This window comes from Pongo abelii, chromosome 4 (assembly GCF_028885655.2).
Source record: "Pongo abelii isolate AG06213 chromosome 4, NHGRI_mPonAbe1-v2.0_pri, whole genome shotgun sequence".
Classification (NCBI taxonomy): Eukaryota; Metazoa; Chordata; class Mammalia; order Primates; family Hominidae; genus Pongo; species Pongo abelii.
Genome location: NC_071989.2, coordinates 38,975,378 through 38,998,965, shown reverse-complemented (window position 1 = coordinate 38,998,965; position 23,588 = coordinate 38,975,378). Strand labels below are relative to the sequence as shown.

The window sequence follows — 23,588 nt, the reverse complement described above, 5'->3', positions numbered from 1 at the left end:
CAGTTCCAGTTGCCCATGGCAGTAACCTGTTCATCACGCGTCCTGTATCCACTTACATCTCCTCAAGGCCTCACATCCCCACTCCCTTGTCACGTCTCCTGAGATTGCCTCTCAAATGAACAACTTACACCCAACTTAGTGGGGAACCTTGAGGGAACTAAACCTAAGACAGTCCTTTTTTAGGTAAGTCTGCTAAGTTCTTAAAATTCTATTTTATACATTTTTCATATCACCTACAACACGTAAGAATTGTGGAATTCACAACTAGAGCTCAAATACTTGTTGATTTTTATTTTTTATTTTTATTTATTTATTTTTTGAGATAGAGTCTCGCTCTGTCGCCTAGGCTGGAGTGCAGTGGTGTAATCTTGGGTCACTACAACCTTCACCTCCTGAGTTCCGGCAAACCTCCTGCCTCAGCCTCCCGAGTAGCTGGGATTACAGGTGCCCCCCAACATGCCCAGCTAATTTTTGTATTTTTAGTAGAGGCAGGTTTTCACCATGTTGGTCAGGCTGGTCTTGAACTCCTGAACTCAAATGTTCCACCTGCCTTGGCCTCCTAAAGTGCTAGGATTACAGGCATGAGCCACTGCACCTGGCCACTTGTTGATTTTTAAATCTAGATCTCCGTTATTCAGTATCTCTCCCTGCATCCCCACAAGCTTGTAATTAGAACTGTACCCTCAGAACTTCAGATGGATGCATAGTTGTCCTTTTCTTAAGATTTCTATTCAACGCACTCCAGGGCTCTTAAAAGGGTTGCGTTTGCTCATTCTGTGCTCCTAGAGTAAAACCCAGTATCTGGCAATACAAATACTCAAAAAAAAACTCTACTGCCTTACCAACCAAAGCCTTATTCTTTAATTAAATTGAAAACTAGCTTGTTAAATTAAACTCCAAATAATGAGAAAGCATCAGCAAACTTTATATATTCTATATTAATATATATTATATACATCAGTCTAATAATTGTGTTGCGATGGTGTGGACCTGTGCTGTCCAATAAGGTATTAAACACCCATGGCTACTGAGCACTTGTGATATGCTGCAAAAATAAAGTGTACCCAAGATTTTAAAGACTTAGTACCAAAAAAAGAATGTAAGCTATCTTATTGCTAATTTTTTTATATATTACATGCTGAAATATTTTTGACATATTGGGTTAAATAAAATACCTTATTAAAATTTATTTCACTTGTTTATTTTGACTCTTTAATGTGACTACTAGAAAATATAAAATTACCCATGTGGTTACATTATATTTCTATGGGACAGTGCTGGTCTAGAGAGGTCTCACACCCATACCTATCAAGGATCACTTTTCTCAACTGCCTTTCATGCATGGCAGTTTTCTTAGTCAGCCTCTAACTGAACATTGTATGGCCCATGGGCCTGTCCCAGAGGCTAGATACCTGAAGGCTCGATATTGCCTGCTGCTTGAGGCTGGGCTAGGGGCAACATGCCATGAGGAAGAGCAAATACAGTGACAGCCTGGGTCCAACCTGTTGGTCTTGTGCACATTTGTCTTGGATCCCAGAGAGGGAGTGAGGTAATTAAAGCCATAATATATCAGTAACAAATCATAAGAATCCAATATCTGTGTCTTTGTTCAAATGCCTCTGCTTTAATTTGGTTGATTGGCTGATTTCTGGCCTGTGATGTGCCTAAATAGTATAATTTCCTCCTGACTCAATTGAATAATTTGAGAATTTGGAATCCAGAGACATGTGCTTGAGTGTAGGCCATGCATTTTCTAGCCCTTGAGCAAGTTATTTTACCTTCCTAAACCTTGGTTTCTAACTCTGTAAAACAGGGATAATGAAACATGACTGTGTATTGCACAGAATTACTACAAGGAGCAAATCAGAGAGTGGGCAGCTTAGATTTATGTGGACTAGACTCTAGGATGAGTTCTTAAAATGATAGTAGTTTAAGAAGCTGCAGAAGATTTGATTTCTGAGTAATTGAAATATCCCAGAGAGCATCCAGTGGCTGATGAACCGTTCTTCTTCCCTTTGCTGACCATCTCAACACAAATTCCATGGTGGAGTATAGACCAGAATATGTGTTACTGTTGAATGAGCTTAAATAAGTGTATATGCGACATATTGGTTAGTAAGAGAACTATCCCTATGGGTTTGTTTGTTTTTATAGCTATGCACACATTTTCATTCTTGAGAACCCCAAGGAACAAAATGTTATTGGCTTCCTCTCCAGAAACAAAGAACAGCTGCATTTGTCTGGGACATTTCCCAAGTTGCTCCTTCTTCTGTGTGTGAAAGATGCTGTTGATCTATTGACCCAACAATAAGGAGAGAGACTGAGTTCCTACCACTCTCCTCCACAAGCACTCGTGCAGAACTGGGTATGCCACATGGATATTCTAGGGTGTCTTATGACCCCATAGCAATGGTGTTCAGTAAAGGGAGCATTACCTGCACTAGCTTTCCCCAAAACACACAGTGGAGACCATAGAGCCCCAGTGGAGGAAAGACCTGGAACATCCCTCCTTCTACCAGCCGTGGTCTCATTCTGACAATTGATGCCATACAGAGTGTGAAGCTGTAGAGTCTTGAGAGGTGATTCTCAACCCTGGCTGCCCATTAGAATCTTTTGGGCAGATTTTGAAAATACCCAGTGTCCAGGCCTTGATCCTGATATTCTGATTTAAGTGAATTGGAACAGGGTGTTGGCACTTGGAGCTTTATAAAGCTCTCCAGGGTTGAGAATCACTGGTCTAAAATCAGGACTAGAAGCCCTGTCTCTCAATTTCTCATTCAGATAATTGGTGAAAACATGGGCTTCAGACTCAGATATCTTTGTATTTAGAACTCTGACTCATTTGTTAATTAATTCAGTCCTTGAATGAACTATTGAAATTCTCAGTTTCCATGTTTCTAAAATGGAATAACACTTATCTCAGAGCATTTTTAGAAAAATTAAGTGTCAATACTTATGTCTATTTATTGTAAGCAACTTGAGGATAGGGACCTTCTGGTAATATAAATAACATTTAATTGAATAATTGTGATGTGTCAGACACTATACTAGACACAGCAAGGGCAACAATTATATTATCTCACTTAAGCCTCACAAAACAACTGTATGTGAAATAAAAAACAATTCTGTGAGATGAAGAAAATAAGATGCAGAGAAGTCCACTGTGGATGCCCAGGATCTCACAGGCTACAGCAAAGCTAGGATTTGGACTTCCATTTTTCTGACTTGAGAGTTCATTATTTTAATTGATGCACAACAATGTCTCCCTAGCCTGTGCTAAATGTTGCATCATTAGCCCCTAGCATGTTGCCTGCCACATGAAAGGTACATAATAACATGCAACAAATGGATACAAATGAAAAGATGTAAATTAATGAATGAAGTACCTAGGTCATGGTAGACAGGTAACATTAGTCCTCTTCTCTATTGATTAAATCGCTCCATTAGTCTATCAGATAAAAAGGGTTTATTTTAATCAGGGGCAACATCCAATAAGGAAAATTATAACATGCCTTACATTATTGCTGTTGCAAAATGAGAAACTAGACTTGCAGCAGATCAATCCCACTCTTTCATATACTATTAGGCGGGATATGATTTTAACTTGGAGTATGTTGATAGCTCCAGATAAGAAAAGCAAATATTGGGCCGGATGAGGTGGCTCATGCTTGTAATCCCAGCACTTTGGGAGGCCGAGGTGGGCGGATCACTTGATGTCAGGAGTTCGAGACCAGCGTGGCTGATATGGTGAAACCCTGTGTCTACTACAAGCACAAAAATTAGCCGAGCATGGTGGCTTATGCTTGTAATTCCAGCTACTCAGGAGGCTGAGGCAGGAGAATTGCTTGAACCTGGAGACGGAGGTTGCAGTGAGCCGAGATCATGCCACTGCACTCCAGTCTGGGCAACAGAGCTAGACTCTGTCTCAAAAAAAAGAGAAAGAAAGAAAGAAAAGAAAAAAAAAAAGAAAAGAAAAGCAAATATTGGTTCATGCCCAGTTTTAAACTCTTGTTAATCTTCCAAATTACTATTTGGATACTAACTGTCAGAATGTTTTATGTATTTCCTACATGGATTCTGAACACAGCTGTGTTAAAACTCTGTGGGCTTATTTTAACACATTAGAGCAGCTTGGAATAGTTGGAAATACACAATGAGTGGAGTCAGCCAGCCTGAGTTCAGGTTTTGGCCATCCACTTACCAGCTGTGAAGCTTTAAGCCCAAGCATCTCAAATGAAGTGTTCATGGCCTGGAGATTTGGGACTTTATGGTGGAAGGTCTCAGAGATTCAGGATAAACAAGATTCATTCATTCATGCATTCACTAAGCAAATATTTATTGAATGTCGGGCATTGTCTTACAAGTGAAATGAATAAGACAGGGAAAATTTCTATTCTCATGGAGCTTTAGATTCTTCAAAAAGAGACATATAAATAAAATAATTTCAGGTACAGATTAATGTTATTTTTTCAAATGATAATAATGTAAAACTATTTTAAAAGCCTGATAACATTGATTAATGAATGCTGATAGTTGACAACCAAAGTACACGTTTTCCTTTCTAATAGTACCTTGTTTTCAATTAGGTATCTACCATTCCTACACTCTACCTATGGAATGGGTCTGGTTGGCTCATACCAAAGATTTTCAACTTCTTATTGGTTTAGGGTGGCCATGTAACCAAAATAGTTTAATCAGGGTAGATCTCAAGACTCGTATTCTGGTGTGTAATGTTGGTATTCAAGTTTGTTTTTTTTGTTGTTGTTGTTCTGCCTTTCCTCTCAGAACCAGAGGATGAGGATGTAAAACAAGAACTTTTGGAGCCATTTTGCCACCAGGATGAAAACAGTTTAAAGATGAAGCTGACATGACAAAGGTGCAGGTAAATGAATTCCATTCAAAAGTAGGCTTTCTTTTAAGCTTGCTTTATCTCTGAACTTCAGTTCATAAAAGCAAATACATTTCTTTATCATTTAAGCCAATTTGAACCAGATCTTCTGTTTCTTGCAGCCAAAGAATTCTCTAACTGATACAGAATTTGGTACCAGGAGTGGGATTCAATTAAATATAAACTCTAAAACATAGACTTGTCTGAACAGAGATAAATAGGTGAAAAGCCTGTTGAGACTCAGGCCATATGTCTGCAAGGTATATCAGGGGAAATGGTAGGAAAAATTCAGGATTTTGGATTACAGTAATGTCTTATAATAAAGAGATAATCTTAAGATGAAGTGGCCTATCTAAAAGCAGAGAAGGAAAAAATATGGCCTTACTTAGGAAGACCCTCTCTGAGTATGAACTGCAATCCAAAATGACTAGAATCTAGTGGTGTTGCAAAGACTAAATACTCCACTCCAAGTTAAGGTTCATACATGTAAAAACAGGAGGTAAGATGGGTGCAACAGACAACACTAACCCTTCAGGCTACTCCCAAATACTTCCTACTAAAAAGTCTCCATCTGACAAAGCAAAAAAGTACAGTTGTGATAGAACCTGTATTAGTCTCTTCTGCATTGCTATAAAGGAGTATCTGAGGCTGGGTAATTTATAAAGAAAACACATTTCTTTTGACTCACATTTTCTGCAGGCTGTACAGGAAGCATGGTGCCAGCATCTGCCTCTGGTGAGAGTGTCAGGAAGCTCACAGTCATGGCAGAAGGCAAAGGGGAACCAGTGTTTCACATGGTGAGACAGGAAGCAAGCAGGGGGTGGGGAAAAGTGTCACATTCTTTTAAACAACCAGATCTTCCATAAACTCAGAGTGAGAACTCACTCATTACCACGAGGAAGGCACCAAGCCATTCATGAGGAATCCACCCCCATGACCCAAACACCTGCTACTAGGCTCCACCTCCAACATTAAGGATCGTATTTCAACATGAAATTTGGAGGGAACAAAACATCCAAACTGTATCAGAACCTGAGGGCAGGGAGCAAATCATTATACTCCAAGTTATTGTCATAAACTTCCAGAAGAAGAGCCAAGATAAAAGTGGCAATTACACTAAAGCCTGACAGGATGATGATATAACAGAGGCCTGTTTTTAGACAGTGGATATTCCTAACTCAAATAGAATAAGCAGAGACAGGCTTTCTGTCTATGGTTTCTAGCCCATGGAAGTGATTTGTCAAATATACTGATGATAATTAAGTTTTGTAAAAAGCTATTGTATTAGTCTGTTTTCACGCTGCTATGAAGACATACCCAAGACTGGGTGATTTATAAAGGAAAGAGTTTTTTGTTTTTTGTTTTTTGTTTCTTTGAGACGGAGTCTCACTGTGTCGCCCAGGCTAGAGTGCAGTGGCGCAATCTTGGCTCACTGCAAGCCCCGCCTCCCGGGTTCATGCCATTCTCCTGCCTCAGCCTCCTGAGTAGCTGGGACTTCAGGCACCCGCCAACATGTCTGGCTAATTTTTTTGTATTTTTAGTAGAGATGGGGTTTCACCGCGTTAGCCAGGATGGTCTCGATCTCCTGACCTCATGATCCACCCACCTCGGCCTCCCAAAGTGCTGGGATTACAGGCGTGAGCCACCACCCCTGGCCAAAGGAAAGAGTTTTAATGGACTCACAGTTCCTCATGGATGGAGAGGCCTCAGGAAACTTACAATCATGGCAGAAGGGGAGGCAAACATGTCCTTCTTCACATGGCAGCAGAGAGAAGAAAAATGAGTGCCCAGCAAAGAGGGAAGCCCCTTATAAAACCATCAAAACTCGTGAGAACTAACTCACTATCACCACAACAGGATGGGGTAACTGCCCCCATTATTCAGTTATCTCCACCTGGTCCCTCCCATAACACATGGGGGTTATGGGAACTACAATTCAAGATCAGATTTGGGTGGGGACACAGTCAAATTATGTCAGCTATATTGCTAAAGAAATCCAAATCCTGGACAACCACAGTCCATGTCTGCTCAAGCCCTAAGGCAATCTCAGGCTCTGTAAAGTTACACACACAGAAAAGGAAAAGGGGATGCTAAAGTTATACAACCCCTGGGAAGGGAAACTTCTCTAGATATGGCTATGGAGGTCAATGAACAGAGAAGAGTCTCCCAGAGATGAAAACCGGAGGCTGCCAGATTGCTTGACTAAGATACTCCCCCACTGTCAGAGCATTATCAGACCATAATGCTGAAAGAAAGGAAGAATATCCTCAGTATCATCATCTCTAAGTCAGAAGCTCAAGATTCACCCTGACTGATTGGATTGTTTAAGTCATGTTCTCATCCCAAGTCACATACCCATCCTAGGGGATTACGTCTTGTATATACTAATGTCCAGTGCATGTGTGTGCGTGCGCGTGTGCGCACGTGTGTGTGTTTTATCAATTCTCTTTGTAATTGACATTTTTTATTGAAATCATTCTTGTTCTTCTCTTTACTGTGTATTGAATGCATGGATGATTGATAAATTTGCTATAGCCATAGTTTTGTCTAACCACAAAGAACTACATCCAAAATGAAGTAAGATTTCATATCATCCAGAAGTCCTGGACTTGGAGACAGATGCTGTAACTGGGTAATACTTTGGTTGTGTATTTTTAGGAGACAGAGTGAGAATGTTTTATTTAGATATGGACATTTTTGAAAGTGAATGTATGGAAAGATGAGTGGATTTTCTAAACCACTTCTATGTATCCAAGGATTTAGCAAATAATGTATTATTAAAATATTAGGGCCGTGTTTCTGACAGTCAGAGAAAGGAGTTACAAATAAAGGTGGGAAGCTAGAATGAACTCTGTAGTGTTGAATTAGAATTGGAGGTATCAGCATGAACTCATGGCTTTTAATTTATAGATACATACAGAAATAGACACAGATATATGCATGTGTGTTCCCACATGTATTTCCTATTTCTGTCTGCAGAGACAGCCTAGAAGCAATGACACCCAATACCAATTAACACACAAATTGCCCAGATCTTGGTTTCTTAATATGATTTATCAATAAAAGTTACTAGGTCACTTGGAGAAAGTGGCTGATTCTAGGTCTGAAACAGGGTAAGTACAAGATGGGCATGAATTGTCTTATAATGCCAGAAATAAGAAAATACACAAAAAGATTGGGAATATGTCAAAAGAACAAGGAGGCTACTTGAAGAAACTCCCAACAGTCAAATCTGAGAAAATTTGAGCAATAAAATAATGCTAGTAATGGATTATAATCCAAGGAATAAAATAAGAATGCACGAGACCATACTGATATTAACAAACAAATAAATGGGAGAGAAGAAGAAGTACAGTAGAATTCCAACTAATAAATATAAAAGAAATAATGGAGTTAGAAAATCACCATTTGGCAAATACTACCCTAATTGCTTTAGGCAAGATTCACCAATAAATTTTAAAATTAGTGAACAAAACTGTGATGACTAACAAGATATTTACATATGTCAAAATATGTCACCTTCCTCATCTTCTATCTGCTAGGTTTATCCCTATTTGAGCCTCCCTGTATTGGTTAGCTTTCACTTCATAAGTTTCGTATTAATTGCAAAGGAAATAATAGTGACATTATAGTAGGGAAACATGGCAGGCTCCATGTTAATTTAGTGATCAAAATTTTCGTGACCTATAATGGTCCAAATTGGCATCATATGTCTGATTACGATGCACTAAGATGGATACAGCATCACTCTGTAATATTTATTCCAAAAATGTATAACCCAAATTTAAATTGTGAGCAAACATTAGACAAATCCAACTTCAGTGCCATTTCATGAAATAACTGACCAAAATTCTTTGAAAATATTAAGGTTACCGATAACACACACACAAAAACCTCTTCCAGATTAAAGGAAACATAACAACCAAATGCAAAGTGTGATCCTGGATTAGGTCCTGAGCCAGAAAAAAAGATCATTAGGATAATTGATGATATTTGAATAAGGTCTATAGATTAGATAATAGTATTATATCAGAGAAAAATTCCTGATCTTAATCATTGTACGTAGTCTTGTTAGATGTCAACATTTGGAGAATCTTGGTGAAGAATATGGAGAAAGCCTTTGTACAATTTTTGAAGCATGTTTGTCAATAAAATCATTTCCAAATGAAAAGTTTTTTAAATTTAAAAATTAAATTTAAAGATGTCAAAAAAACTGCTCAGCCTTTAAAATATTTCCATGCTCATTCCTTCTTCAAATCCTTTCCTGACCTCTCATTTATTGTAATTCTATACTTATGTTTACTTCTCTACTATAATGGTTTCTATTATGACTCAGAGTTCCATAAACTGGCAGCCTGTGGGCTAAATTGGCCTTCAATTTTTTTCTTTTGGCTGGCACAAAGCCTCCTCCCTAAATCAGATTTGTCATAGCTCCCCACTACTCCTTATTGTCTCAGTTATCAGGCTGGCTTACTCACTTAAGATATTTCTTTTTTGTTAGTTTAAGCCTTTCTACCAAAATCTTGAAATCTTGTGTGATAACTTACGCAAAATGTATTTCCATAGATAACTTCAGGCTCTGTTCGAATGATCATATTCGCTGATTCATGGGATCTGAGTTAATGTGCACTTGAATTTTCTTACATTATGAAAATAAGTGCTATTTCATTTTTGACTCAGAAATAGCCATTAGTCATCAAGTCCTAACACTGATCTTTGAGGTTAATAGCAGTTTAGATCAATCACAAAATATACAAAAATGAGGAGATTCCGAGAGTTTCTGTATTTACTCATTTCTCAGAAACCTGATGGGTCTTGCTCTAGGGATTGCATCATCTCTTCCAGAGTCTTCTCCTACTCCATAATCCAATCACCTGGGAAGCTTTTTAAATACTCTTTCAAAGCTTTTTTTCAATGCTTAAAAAATACCTAGACCCTACTCTCAGAGATTCAGATTTAATTGCTGTACAGTAGGGTATAGGCATTATTAGTTGCTTCATAAAAGGAGGACCTATGACTTCCTCTTGCCCAAAGCTTTATTTCTGAATCGCTTGGTCTAACCCATTCATTTCTCCCACCACTTGGTCTCTTCTTAATCCCACAGATTTCCGAACTTACTGTTCATGCTTCAGTTTCCATCTTCAATTTTCCCGTTGAACATGACTTCTGGCATTTTCTTTTTTGTGGCTCTCCATCTGCCATAGTAGGGTCACCCTCTGTGAACTGCTTTAGGTTTTCTTAGGAAACTGCCCACACAACTGGCTCCAGAGATTTTGCTACCTCAATGTCACCTCCCCCGTCTTCCACCTGCTGCTGGATTTATCTATATTTGAGCCTTTCCATATTGGTTAGCTTTCTCTGCCTTAAAAAACCACCTCAAAACTTAATGGTTTAACACAATCAAATGATCCTACGGAATAACTAGTATTTCTTCTAGTCTGAGCCAGTTGGGCTGGAGTGGAACTCAGTGACATCTTTGAGACCCTCAGCTGGGCTGGCTGGGACAGTTGGGGCTCTTCTCCACATAGTCTCTCATCCTCTGATCGGTCAACCCGGGCTCATTCACGTAGTGACGGGAGGGCTCCATGGAAGCAGCATGAGACGGCAAGCCCTAGGGAACGAGTGTTTCTCCAGGCTTCTGCATGCATTGCATGTGCTGATGTCCCATTGGCAGCCATAGTCATTCACATGGCCAAGCCCAGAGTCAATGTGGGAAGGGGCTACTTGCAGACTGAGGGCGTGAATCACTGGTGGCCATTACTACAAAAGTAGACAATCGCCTTTCCTGTAATTCCAGTTATTCACAGTCCTTTCACATGCAAAAATATACTGATTCCCACCAGGACCCCCATGAATTGCATTCAATTATAGCATCAATTATGGCAAAGTCTAGGATCCTGTGATTTCTGTCAAGTCCAAATGAGGGTTAGGCTTCTCACATGCATTTCCTTGGCTGTGACTTCCCTGGATCCAGAGACCTGTAAATTAAAGAGATAAGTTATATGCTCTGCACACACTCAACGAACAATAGTGAGAAAGGGATAGGACAATGGCAGTAAATACATCCCTTAAAAAGGGGAATTAAAAGAAGACATATAGCAGTCACCAATTCCAATTCATAATCCTGCTGGGCACATGTTGCCAGGTCCGCCTATTCTGTCAGCAGGATCCACTCTGCTCTAGGGGAGTAGCTCCCAGTCCATTGTTCTCCATTACTCTTGGCTCCTCCACTTGGGCTCTGGGCCTTTCCTCCTGACACAACCTTCTTTTTCCATAGAAATAGCCCGTGTTGTCAGCTGAATAGCCTTCTGAGCCTACTCCTTACTCAAAAAAATTGTGGGACCCAAAGTCATTTTTCAATTTGTGAAATCTCAGAGCCTTTTACTCCGATCTGGCTAAGTTCTGCACTGCCCCCCACCCCAACCCCCCCAGTAAAATTCTCTTTAAAATATAGGTCTTCTATTATTCTCACTTAAGTCCACCACATGCTCCAAAGCTATGTCCATAATTCTTTTTGTGAGTGGTCTCTCACTGCTTTGGGCCTGTCTGGCTACTGTGGAACACATGATGATTCTTAAAAGCCTTTTTGTCTACCTGAGATGTTCCACTGGGAATCACTTTGTAAAACACAAAACCCAAAATTCAAGAATAAGTAAGGTTCAAACAAAGAAGAAGGGAACGTTTCTGCAAAAGTAGCAATATAGGGAGAGTCCAGGGATTTGCAATGAACATATCTGGGACACTCAGTTCTCCCTGGTTGCTATGTGGATGGGTAAAATGAGATGAAAGGAACAAGTTTGAGTCAACAACCAAAATTTGACAGTTACCATCCCAACGTATATTTAGCATCCGGGAATTTTTTTTTAAATTTAACATTATTTTACAAGTATGTTTGCAAATTATTGCATGGTATTTATCATATATTATTTGAAATGGCTGGATGTTTCTCCATCAGTTTAATATACAATCATTTACCATTCCCCTGTAGTACTACATTTAGGCAGTTTTGGTTTTCTGCTGTTTAAATAACTGCTATGATCATCTTTATAGATTTTTATTTTTAAGTCATTGATTACAATGTATTTTCCAATCTTTCAAGAATTAGATCCCTGGGTAACATATTTAAGGCAAGTGACTTAAGTGGCCAGTGTTTTCTAGAAGACTTATACCAACTCTCAACCCTTTAATCTACCTGTTAAAGTCCACTTTAACCTACCTGTTTCCTTGATGCCTTAGCACCGTAGAGTTTTATCACTTTTCTTTCTTTTTTTTTTTTAAGAATTTTAGCAGACACAATGGCATCTCCTGATTTCTATTTGCCTTTTTAAAATTTATAAATAGTACAATCATTTATCCTTTTGTTAATTTAACAAAACTAGTTTTCCTTGTGTAAAGTTAGCTCTAATCCTAGAGTGTAAAAGACAAAAGGCCCAGCTGCAAAAGATAGAAATGAAAAAAAAACCCAACAATAAAAATATTAACACTGGCTTTTTTCTTTTTTCTTTCTCACACAAAAGAATTCTGGGGATAGCCCAGGGCTGCCAGGAACTCTGTATTGTCAGCAACTTGTGCTTTATTAATCTCATCACTCTGTTATCCTAGGTGACAGCTTCTACCTTATGATCTGCATTCCAGTCAGCGGGAAGGAGATGGGGTGGGAATGTGATAAGCCACTTCCCTTGAAGGACACTTTCCAGAAGGTGAACGCCACTTCTGTTTATATCCCATTGGCCAGCACTTAGATTTATTTCCAAGAAGAAAAAGGAGAACAGATATCATGTTGACCAGCAGTCTCTGCCACAGACAGCTAATCTCCACCTTCCACTAAGGCTGAGAAATTACTAGCATGGGAGGAAAAGTTGGTGCAGTTCAGCAGAAGAAGTAAATGTGAGAAGAGAGGCAAGACTTAGACTGGCAAAGAGAGGCAGGTGTGCAGAGGTGGGAAAATACCACCTGCGCAAAGTCAGCTTCTCCCTGATTCTAGACTCTTGGCTGCTTCACCCTCAGCCCTCTCCGATAGACCTTCCGTCTCCTCCCCAAATTTTAAACAGTTTTTAATGCCCAGCTCAGATCTCAAATCTTCCCTGACCAGGACCAGACCAAACAGTCATTTGAACCTAGACACCAAGCTGAGTCTTCTTAAATATCATTTCTGTAAGTTTAATTGACCCCAAGAGATTACAAATACATTGCAAACAGACATAGTACCTTGCATTTTTCAGTGGCCACCATCCCCTACCAATCTAGCTTTCTGTATTCTCTTATCTCAATTTAGTCATCCCTAGCTCTTCCCAAATATTCTGTTTGTTAGGAATCCAGGATTTTAAAGTTCAGTGAATGTAATTTACCCAAGAAGGTAGCAGATGTTTATTTACACCATCAGCTTTTGTGGACTTGTAGTTGGTAAACAGACAATACGGCACTAGGATAAGAACACTTGGAACTTAGTAATATGACGTGCTTTTCATTTGGTTGTTTTGTTTTAATTTCCACAGATCTGCTTTTTAGATAACCCACAGTTGCCAAATCGTATATTTCTGAAAATCACTGTGTGTGACTTGAAATTATCTATCAGAACACATTATGTATATGGAAAATTGTGAAATGATGCTTGATAATCAAGATGCAATAACCTGTTTCAGGAAAAAGGGGTATTTACTCATTTTTTCACAAATATGTAATATATATTAAGTGTCTGCTACCTACAAGGCACAATGCCAGCTCATGTGGTGTCAGATAATATGGGGGACGCAAAGATGAATCAGGCCAAACCAGGATTCTGCTCTCAAGAAGGTTTTACTCTTCTAGGTGAGAAACACATACATATATACTAGCATATAACCCTTTAATTGTTACTTTCACTGTTAGAAGATGGAAGAACCCCAGTGGTAGAGGGAAAACCTTGCCATAGTTTGATCAAGCACAAATAGGCAAACTAAGAATGGCTCAAAGCAGACCTTGACTTTAGCCACTGAGTCACCTCTCAGTCTATAGACTGTGGAAATTTGGGCCCACTACTTATTTCTCTTCTGTAAAATGAGGATAATAACACCGACATCACACTCAATACCTGTCTTGTTAGTCCACAGAAGTCATTAAAGAGTCTGCTGGGCACATCATGCTGTAATATAGCTAATGACCTTATTAAGCAGACTATAAACTACAACTTGATACAATTATAAATGAATACATTCTTTTATAGCTACAGAATTATTCAACAGATCACTCATTCCAGATCAAATGGGTCAGCTTGCTTCGCTTCCAGAAAGTTCTTGGCGTTTCTTGAATTGTCAGGCTGAGGCTTGAAGAAGGAGGAACCCCTGAATTCCAGAGTCAAGGTAACCACAGGAAACCCAGGTGCTTGGGCGTTCCTCTTCCCTGGTTGCCACTAGGGGAGGCCTCCGGACCTAAAAATACCTCTACTGGCAGCCAGGGACGGGATTAGGGAAGAAGCCATGTGGGCAGACGGGATGAGAAATTGGGAAAAGAAGGTGAGAGAATGCCAAGGAAATCTTGTTTTGCCTAGAGATAGTGTCTAAGGTCAATCCCTTTCCTTCTCCGTTTGTCGTGGGAAGTATAGCTGAAGACTGAGGAATTACCACCTTCTTCCTTCCCTTTTCCATATCTAGTTCTTTCTGCTCCACTCTGGGAATTCTGATGTGGCAGGAACAATGGGAAGGGAGCGTAGTGGGGATGGAGGTGAATACCAGCAGGATCCTTTGGTTCTAGCACCTGAGCTGCTCATCTGGACAATCTAGCACCCTCCAATTCTACACTTTTGTCATGACCACACTTGAGAAACTCTGTTCCTCTTCCTCCATCTCTCCTTCCAGAAACTGGGCTTTAAAGGTGCTTCTGAGCTATGGACCCAGATTAACTACTCAGCAAACTGAAGTTATATTTGGGGTACTTTTCTGGTTGCTGCCTTATTTGTGTATATTGCAGTTTATTGTGTATAGCAACCTTAAGATACTGAAGAGACTGGGGTACATGGGAAAAAAGGCAGAAAGGACACAGTGGGTAAGAGCATTGGAGTGCCCCCAACTACTTCACCAACAAGAGGCAAGGCCTTTAGAAACTGTCTACCTCTCAGTTGCAAATGATCTATTTGGATGGACTCAGGTCATTGTGTGACAAATCAGAAACCAACGTCTGAAGTCCTGAGAATGAGAGTTGTGCCTGGAAGATTGAGGGTGGGGAGAGAGGAAGACTGCTGTAGTGGGGTTGTTGAAATGGGGGCCCTAGATCTTTGGCTTGAAGGAAATGGACATTGGGATAAGTGCAGTCAAGGAACTGATGATTGACAGAGGGTGCCCCAGAGCAGCCCACTGGTAGGGATTACTAAGTCTCAAGGGGCACATGGGCATGGGTAACTTTAAGAGAATTACATTCCGAATCCTAGTTTCCATATATACTCTTTCTCAAAACTGATCATGTTCGGACACCCCTTGGAATCATACTTGATTCCTTTTGTGCAATGGCCTCAGTGGCACTTTTTAAAAGGAAAGTCTACCTGTCATGCATGCCAAATCTCACTAGGGTGTACTGTCCCCCAGAGGAAAGCCCTGGATGATGCCAGAGAGGGTCAACCTGAAATATCGATGCCTGTGTCTCACATACATGTTTTGCATTGATTTTAAGTAGGAGGAGGTGAAAGATTAACATTATAGTTTCAAATTAAAGCAAGCTAGATGGACATATTTTCTTAAACATTTACTCAAACTCACGGGTGAACCATTTCTTTCAACTTTTGCCAAAAGATTGTGTACTGCAAATTCATGTTTATTTTTAAATTTGGATACAAATCTCCTGTTTGCTTCAACTTTTCTGTAGATTTAGTGGCACAATGGTCCTCTTTTTTGCTAATAATTTCCACAAAATATCATCTTATTCTAGCAATAAGCAACATTCATTCATGATACACCAATTTATCTTTTTATTTAAAGACTAATTTCCTTTGTATGTTTAATGGTTATTTTAAAATGTTATATTATAATGGCTTTATTTTACCCAAGTATGTGCTAATATAAATCGTAATGATAAATCAATGCAGAATATTTATTAACAAGCATAGTCTTCTGGTGACAGAAAATTTCAACTAATTTTGTATTAATAATAATAAATATTCAATCTAGAAAAAATTAGATATGTTAAATTTTAACTTGTGAACTTATTTTGCTGCCAAGAATTATGATGTGGTGCTCAAGAAAAGATTATCAAGTTTAAAAGCATCTTATACTAATAAAATTCTGTGGGTAACATAAGGTAGAAATATGAGTTCAAGGAGAAAAAAATAAATGATGGAAAATTTCTGACTGTTACAAAAGAGCTTATTCATGTGCTTTTTGAATACAAGAAGGTGGGTATTTAATACATTTAATTGAATGATTTAACATTTTTAAAAGTCAGTGTGCCAAAAATTATATCCTCTTTAATTATTTAAACCTGCAATAAAAATTTTATATGTTAATTTAAAAATGTGTGATGGGGATACATAATTTTGCCAAAAATGTTAGGAGGTCCCAGAACAAAGTGTCCAGCTCTGCCCTAGGAAGAAGGAGATGAATGTGGGAAGGGAACAGGGTGGGGGAGGAGGGACTGCCGACTCTGGAATTATGCCCAAGGGCAGGGCCCTTACTTGTGTCCCCTAGCCTTTCTGGGGTGCCTTTGCCTTGTGGTGAGGAGATCTTGTCTGGCTTTCTAAGAGAATATGAAGCAGGTGAACCTCCAGTGCAGACACTTCATTCTGCATAGTATTTGCCCAAACTGGCATCCCAATGGACTACAGTGGTATGTCCTTGACTCTGTATGGTACTGTGCAGTTCATCCTGGAGTGGTCAATACCCTACAAGAGAAAGAGCTGGTGGAGTGGGATATGGCAGGGGGGCAGCCAATTAGACACCCTGGAATGCTAAAATCTTGGCAAAGCTGCCAGACAGATGAAAACATGTAGTGTTATAAAACTGCATGATGGAATGGATAAGACACATGGATGACCTTCTTGTCCTTCACTGTCTAGAGCCCTAGGAGACTCTGAGCACCAAATTCAGGTTTCTCCATGCCTCAGCCTCCCAGGCACAGATGGGCCTCTAACTATCCCTGTTGGTGGTGCCTGCCCAGCCCTCTCCTTGCCCTCATCAATCCTCTGCCAGTGCTGCCTGCTCCATCCATTGCCATCTCATCTCCCATGGCTCCCCAGAGTCTGGCCGCTCGCATAGGATTTTTGCCAGCAAATGCTGACTTGACAGAAGGTGCACTGGGTTTTCTGGGTTTAAGAAAAAAGCCAGTCCCATCCTATGTCAGTCTTCCAGCTGCTCCAGAAGTTATCTCCATGGTGTGCCCAGTTCTCATAAAGTCAGGCTGTGTCCCTGAGTGTTGACTTGGGGTCTGGATTGGCAGGAATGAGGCAGTTGGGGGAGATAGTCAGACCCACTGACACACCCTGTTGGCAACAACAAACAGGACACATGGAAATGAAGGGAGTTCTTAGGCAGCCACAGCCCTGTGGTCCCCATGGCTCTGAAGTCCAAAGGAAATATGTGAGAGTGTGAGGTGGCTTTTGCATCTTGGAGTTAAAACAATAACCTCTTGAGTCTTCCTTTTTCTTGATGAAACTTAAGGTCGCCTTCGTGATGGGCAGGTATCACTGCACCACAGCCCTTTAGATCAGGGGTCCTCAAGGTGGAGTCTGAAGTCAGCAAGGTGGAAGCTATTTCCACCATGATACTAAGATGTTTTTCATGACCACTCTCCCTCAAGTGGATCATGGGATTTTCAGAGGCTCCATGATATATGGTGACATCTTCGCTCTGATGACAAACAGAAGCTGTGCTTGTGTGTTCTTCCGTTTTAAAGATGTCTCAGTTCTAATATCTACTACAGTAAATATCAATAGACATAACTCAGTAGATATCACAAAATCTTTTTGATTGTTTTCAGTAATTTTTAAATGTATAAAAGAGTCCTGAGAACAAAAAGTTTAAGAACTGCTGCCACAGGTCTTATGTTCCAGAATAAGCTTCCAAAAACGGGATAGAAATTGCTCAAAATAGCACAGGCAGAGTCAGGAAGAAAACTCTGTACCACACCACACTGCCCAGGTTTGCTTCAACTTTAATTAATGGGATGCCATTAATGTTCATGCCTACCGTGCTCCACTCTGAACGAAGGCAGGAGCAGGACCCTCTGGGACAGGAGCAGATCTGATGGAAGCCGGCAGGAGAATCACTTTAGGCTGCAAGGTGACCACATGGGAACAGTCAAGAAAAAATTTGCCTCATCTCCTGGATTCCAATTGTAATCTAATCTGTCATGGGTAAGATTCCCTTCTTTCTGTTGAAGGATTGCTCCTGCAGTCTTTCTAGACATTGAGGGATGTAACAGTTGGGGTACACATAAAAGAAGTCTTAGAAGTATCTAGTGCATTTGTCCATTCATTCAATGATGTATGTACGGTACCTGCCATGTGCCTCAGACAGGTGTGGGCTCCAGAAATACAGCAGCCACAAGATAGACACGGGACCTTCTCTCTACCAGCATGGCCCATCCCCTCCATTTCAGATGCCAGAGGCTGGAGGGATAATGTGATCTGCCCAAAGCCACACAGCAGTTGAAAAAGAAGCATCTACTGTATATATGTCCTCTGGGGGATACAACAGAAATAGGTGGCACATTTATGGCCCCAAATGAGTTTATGGTCTTGTCAGAGAAATGAGATTTATACTCAAAATGATATAAAGACTTGGATGGCAAAGCCTAGGTGTTCCACAGTGGGGTAATAAAATAGTTGTTTAACTGCTTTAACTGCTTTAAGGGCAGTTTTTTTGGGGGATAAATTATTCAGGGGGATAGGGCTTTTGATGGTTTTCATTTATTTCATATTCAATTTATTGGCCATGTATGGAGGAATTAAATAAGAAATTACGATGGATATGTACAATCAAGTGGAAAATTGGTGTAGAATTGATTGAGTAGAGACACAGAGTGAAGCTTAGGCTCTGAAGTGTAATCCCAGCACTTTGAGAGGCTGAGGCAAGAGGATTGCGTGAGCCCGGGAGTTCCAGACCAGCCTGGGCAACGTGGAGAAACCCTGTCTCTACAAAAAATGCAAATATTAGTTGGGCAAAGAGGCACTCACTTGTAGTCCGAGCTACTCAGGAGGTTGAGATGGGAGGATCACTTGAGCCCAGGAGGTGAAGGCTGTAGTGAGCCGTGAATACACCACTGCACTCCAGCCTGGGTCACAGAGTGAGACCATGTTTGTTTGTTTTTGTTTTTTTAATTTTTATTTTTTTGAGACAGAGTCTTGCTCTGTCGCCCAGGCTGGAGTGCAGTGGCGCGATCTCAGCTCACTGCAAGCTCCGCCTCCCAGGTTCACACCATTCTCCTGCCTCAGCCTCCCAAGCAGCTGGGACTACAGGCGCCCGCTATGACGTTCGGCTAATTTTTTGTATTTTTAGTAGAGACGGGGTTTCACCATGTTAGCCAGGATGGTCTCGATCTCCTGACCTTGTGATCCGCCCACCTCGGCCTCCCAAAGTGCTGGGATTACAGGCGTGAGGCACCGTGCCCAGCCTTTTTTTTTTTTTTTTTAGAAAAAGATTCAATTTATCAAATTACACATGTGAAACTACACATGTGAAATTCAAGCTCCTAATTGTTAGGTTTTAAGTTCTACCTATAAATAGAACAAGATCTGCAAGCCTAGCAAATTTTAAAATTACATTTGAAGTCCTTAAATTAACATTTTGTATCACTTATAAATTCAGTTAAACGCCTTTAAACATTTTAAGCTGCATGTACAAATTTGATATATTTTATTTCCTTTTTAAGGAATTCAGTTGCCCGATTTAACAAAATTATCTGATTATCCTGATTACTGAAATAACCTCTTAAAAGTTAACAAGTCACAACCTTGTAAGTATGGTTAAGCTTAAGTTTTTAGTTTTTTGCTTTTTTTATTTTATTTATTTTTATTTTTTAAATTTTTTTTACTTTTCAATATTAGGTAAAACTTAGTAATATTTTCACTTAAAATTAAAAGTCTAAATTAGTTAATTAACATTTTAATTGAAATGTCAAGACTGACTTATTTATAACTCACATGCCTAGAATACCAAATGTGCACAGATTCCTAACACAAAAGTATTAGTACTGTTGAGTTGATATTCTTAAACATTTCTATATCCAATTCTACCTCTTTCTGAAATCAGACTTAGCTGGGGAATAATCTGCGTCATTCTGTCAATTTCTAGGCATCACTTTTTTTTTTTTTTGCGTTGCTTTCTCAACTTATTGTAAGTTGCACAGCAATCAAAGATATTGGCCTAGATCTTTATTAGATTCTTACTTGCTGCCTCAATCTTGAGAACACTCAAAAGTGGTGCCCCTCAGCCATGGCCTTTACATTCAGGTGACAATAACATTCTTTTGCTGCTCAAGCAAAATTTCAACTTCTGCTCAAAATGGTCATTTAATTAGATTTTGCTTTTCTTTGGATCCTAAGATATGTGAAAGTATCTTATGTCAAACATAAAACACCCTTGAATTGAGGAAAGCCTGTATTCTTCTATTCTCCCTATTTTTAGAACTTCATAACTCTTAGGAATGTTAATATGTGGTGTCTGTTGTGCTAAGCATAGTGAGTCTTTTCCATATGTGAGAAATAAACAGTCCTACTTGTACTTTATATTTACATTTTGACCCCTTCTACTCCACTCCCTATAATCACATTTTAAGTTGAGGCCCCGGTCTTCAAGGAATTTAGTTGTGCATTCTTTGGTCTAACTCTACCATAAGCTCTTTAAAGAGTTACATTCATAAATAGATCTCTTGAAATCCTTCTCAGCACCTAGCACAGGATGCCCAGTGTATTTGTTAACTTAGCAATGTTAGATGAGTTAAATAAGGTATTATGATAAAAATGTACAATCAAGTGGAAAATTGGTGTCGAATTGATTGAATAGAGGCATAGAGTGAAGCTTAGGCTTTGAAGCAATTTGGCAGCAAAGAGGATGTAAAGATACGTGAGGTCTAAGGAAGAATTCTGTGGGTTGCTGGGAATAAGTGAGTTAGAGAAAGAAAATAACAACAAAGGTACTGAGTGTGTAATTACTATGTGCTAAGCTCAATTTCAAATGTTTTATATGTATTAACTAACTCATTTAATCCTCCTAACATTTCTGTAGGGTAGACACCATTATTATTGCCATTTTACAGAATGAAGAAACTGAGGCACAGAAAGGTTGAGTCATTTACTGCTATACTGTTTGTATGATAATTTACTTTAAAATATTTCAATGTAGGCCGGGCACGGTGGCACATGCCTGTAATCCCAGCACTTTGGGAGGCTGAGGCGGGTGGATCACCTAAGGTCAGGAGTTCAAGACTAGACAGGCCAACATGGTGAATCCCCGTCTCTACCAAAAACACAAAAATTAGCGAGGCATGGTGGTGGGCACCTGTAATTCCAGCTACTTGGGAGGCTGAGGCAGGAGAATCACTTGAACCTGGGAGGTGGAGGTTGCAGTGAGCTAGATCATGCCACTGCACTGCAGCCTGGGTGACAGAGCAAGACTCCATCTCAAAATAAATAAATGAATAAATAAATAAATTCAACGTAAACTTCAGTGCGACATTTGTATATATAACTTTAGCCCTTGGGGTAGGTAGTTAACATTCGAAGTCTACTAATCAGGAATCTATACCCCAAAGGTGGCCATGTCCCCCAGGCCCCTTCTCCCCAGTCTTGCCTGGCTGGTTGATATGGTTTGGCTCTGTGTCCCCATCCAAATCTTATTTCCAATTGTAGTCCCCACGTGTCAGAGGAGGAGCCTGGTGGGAAGTCATTAGATCATGGGGGTGGCCTTCCCCTTGCTGTTCTCATAATACAGTTCTCATGAGATCTGAAGGTTTAAAAGCAAGCCACTTCCCTTTTCACTCTCTCTCTCTCTCGCCGCCATGTAAGACTTAAGTGCCTTGCTTCCCCTTTGCCTTCCGCCATGATTGTAAGTTTCCTGAGGCCTCCCCAGCCATTCGGAACTATGAATCAATTAAACCTCTTTTATTTATAAGTTACCCAGTCTCAGGTAGTTCTTTACAGCAGTGTGAAAATAGACTAATACACTGGTCCTGCTGTCAGAGTATTGTTCCATCTATGTGCAAGGTGCTTGTCAGAGTGCTTGAGGACAGAGCAAGCAGAAACCAAGCCTGCAATAACAGATTTGTGGTAGTTTGGTGCCTGCTTGCCGATAAATATTTGTACTTTTAGCAGAATTTGACCTCAGACTTGCTGTCACGGTAACATAGGCTTGTTAGAGGTTGTTAAGGACTGCTCTACCTCTGATCACCAGAGTTTACTAATATCTACTACATTGCTGAAGGCACTCTGCAACTGCCCCAGGTCGCACATCTGGCAGGTGGCAGCACTAGCACTCACTCTCAGGCCACCAGCACCCTAATTAGCACGCCACGCTCCTCTCTGGAAGAGGATTGAACAGAAGCGAGCAGGGCATGAGTGAAGGAGCAGGGTTTTCAGGCAAAGGGAGATGTTCCAGGGCATAGCTAGAGACAGCAATGTTTTAAGAGAAAAGATTTATTTCAGTCAAAAAGGGAGACAGAGAAAGGTATGAAGACAGTGGGTATCAGTGGATAAGTTTAGTGGCAGAGGGAGGAAATCAGAGCTTTTGCCTGGTGGATCACATTTCCTTGGAGAAGTAGAATTCAAGGGCTTGGATTGAAAGTAAAGGTGGTGGGGTTGTTGCAGGCTTAAGTTCAGGGCAATGGGGAGAAAATCCCTTCTGTGCTTCCCATGTACGTTCTTATGTAAAGAAGGGTTGCCCGGGCCCAGGAGTGTGGAGCTTGTAGGAAAGGAAGCCTGGGAGGCTAAGCATGGCCCCAGGGTCAAGAAAAGGAAAGTGTTCCAACCTCCAGTACCTGTCAAGATATCAGGGCCATCCAGTGGGAGGCCTGAGATACAGCCTGTCCTAATGAACAGCGAGAAGAGGAACAAGGCACAGCCCAAACGCCCCAGTAGCCAGAGACACCCGCTCAGCAGGACTCAACCTCACCTCGAAGGGGAAGATGATAAGACCCTTTCCTGTCCCTGTCCAAAGTGCGTTGGAGAGTTCAGGATGCTCATGGTGAATTTTCAGATTTCCTGAGGTCAAAGAGTAGGACAGCCAGTTCTGGAGGAGACAAAATGACTCTGCATTTTGTTCCTCTGCAAGAGCTGATGAATAATTCAAGGCAATGCTAAGTAAATGAGTTCTGCCAGGCAGGCTGGCTCTAAGCAGGGACCTCCCGGCGGGTTGCCATGGGACTGTGTTCTCAAAGAAAAGACCCCCTGTTCGTCTTATATACTCCTTAGTGTCCCTGGCGCTGATCCCACACAGCTCCTAGGGAACTCCTTTTCAGCCAAGGGGATGAATGCCTGCTACAGAAAGGCCCTGGAGGAACTTCCAAACTCAGGCAGAAACAAGAATGGTTGGAGAGGCCATGTGACTCTCTCTTGGGTATTTGCATTGTACTGAGAGGACAAATAGAGGGGTCTCGCCAAAGAAAAGAAAAGAGGTAAAGAAGGTGGGCTGCCTGGCTGGGGAATCCCAGGGACCTAACTGGTCCTCACTACTGCCTGCTGTCAGTGAAGCTATGGGGCTTCCTTCCCTGCTCAGGGAGACAATCTCCTTCCCAAGGGCAAAAC

At 40.5% G+C, this 23,588-nt stretch overlaps 1 long non-coding RNA gene across 1 annotated transcript; it reads right to left on the bottom strand.

Annotated features, from left to right (window-relative positions):
* Positions 1-4,733: 4,733 nt before the first annotated feature.
* LOC129059380 (uncharacterized) lies at positions 4,734-23,099 on the bottom strand. Its single transcript, XR_008525223.1, has 3 exons — positions 22,957-23,099; positions 18,037-18,122; positions 4,734-10,866 (listed from the first exon to the last, which is right to left on the bottom strand). It is a non-coding gene; the product is annotated as an uncharacterized LOC129059380 (long non-coding RNA).
* Between the last annotated feature and the right edge of the window lie 489 nt (positions 23,100-23,588).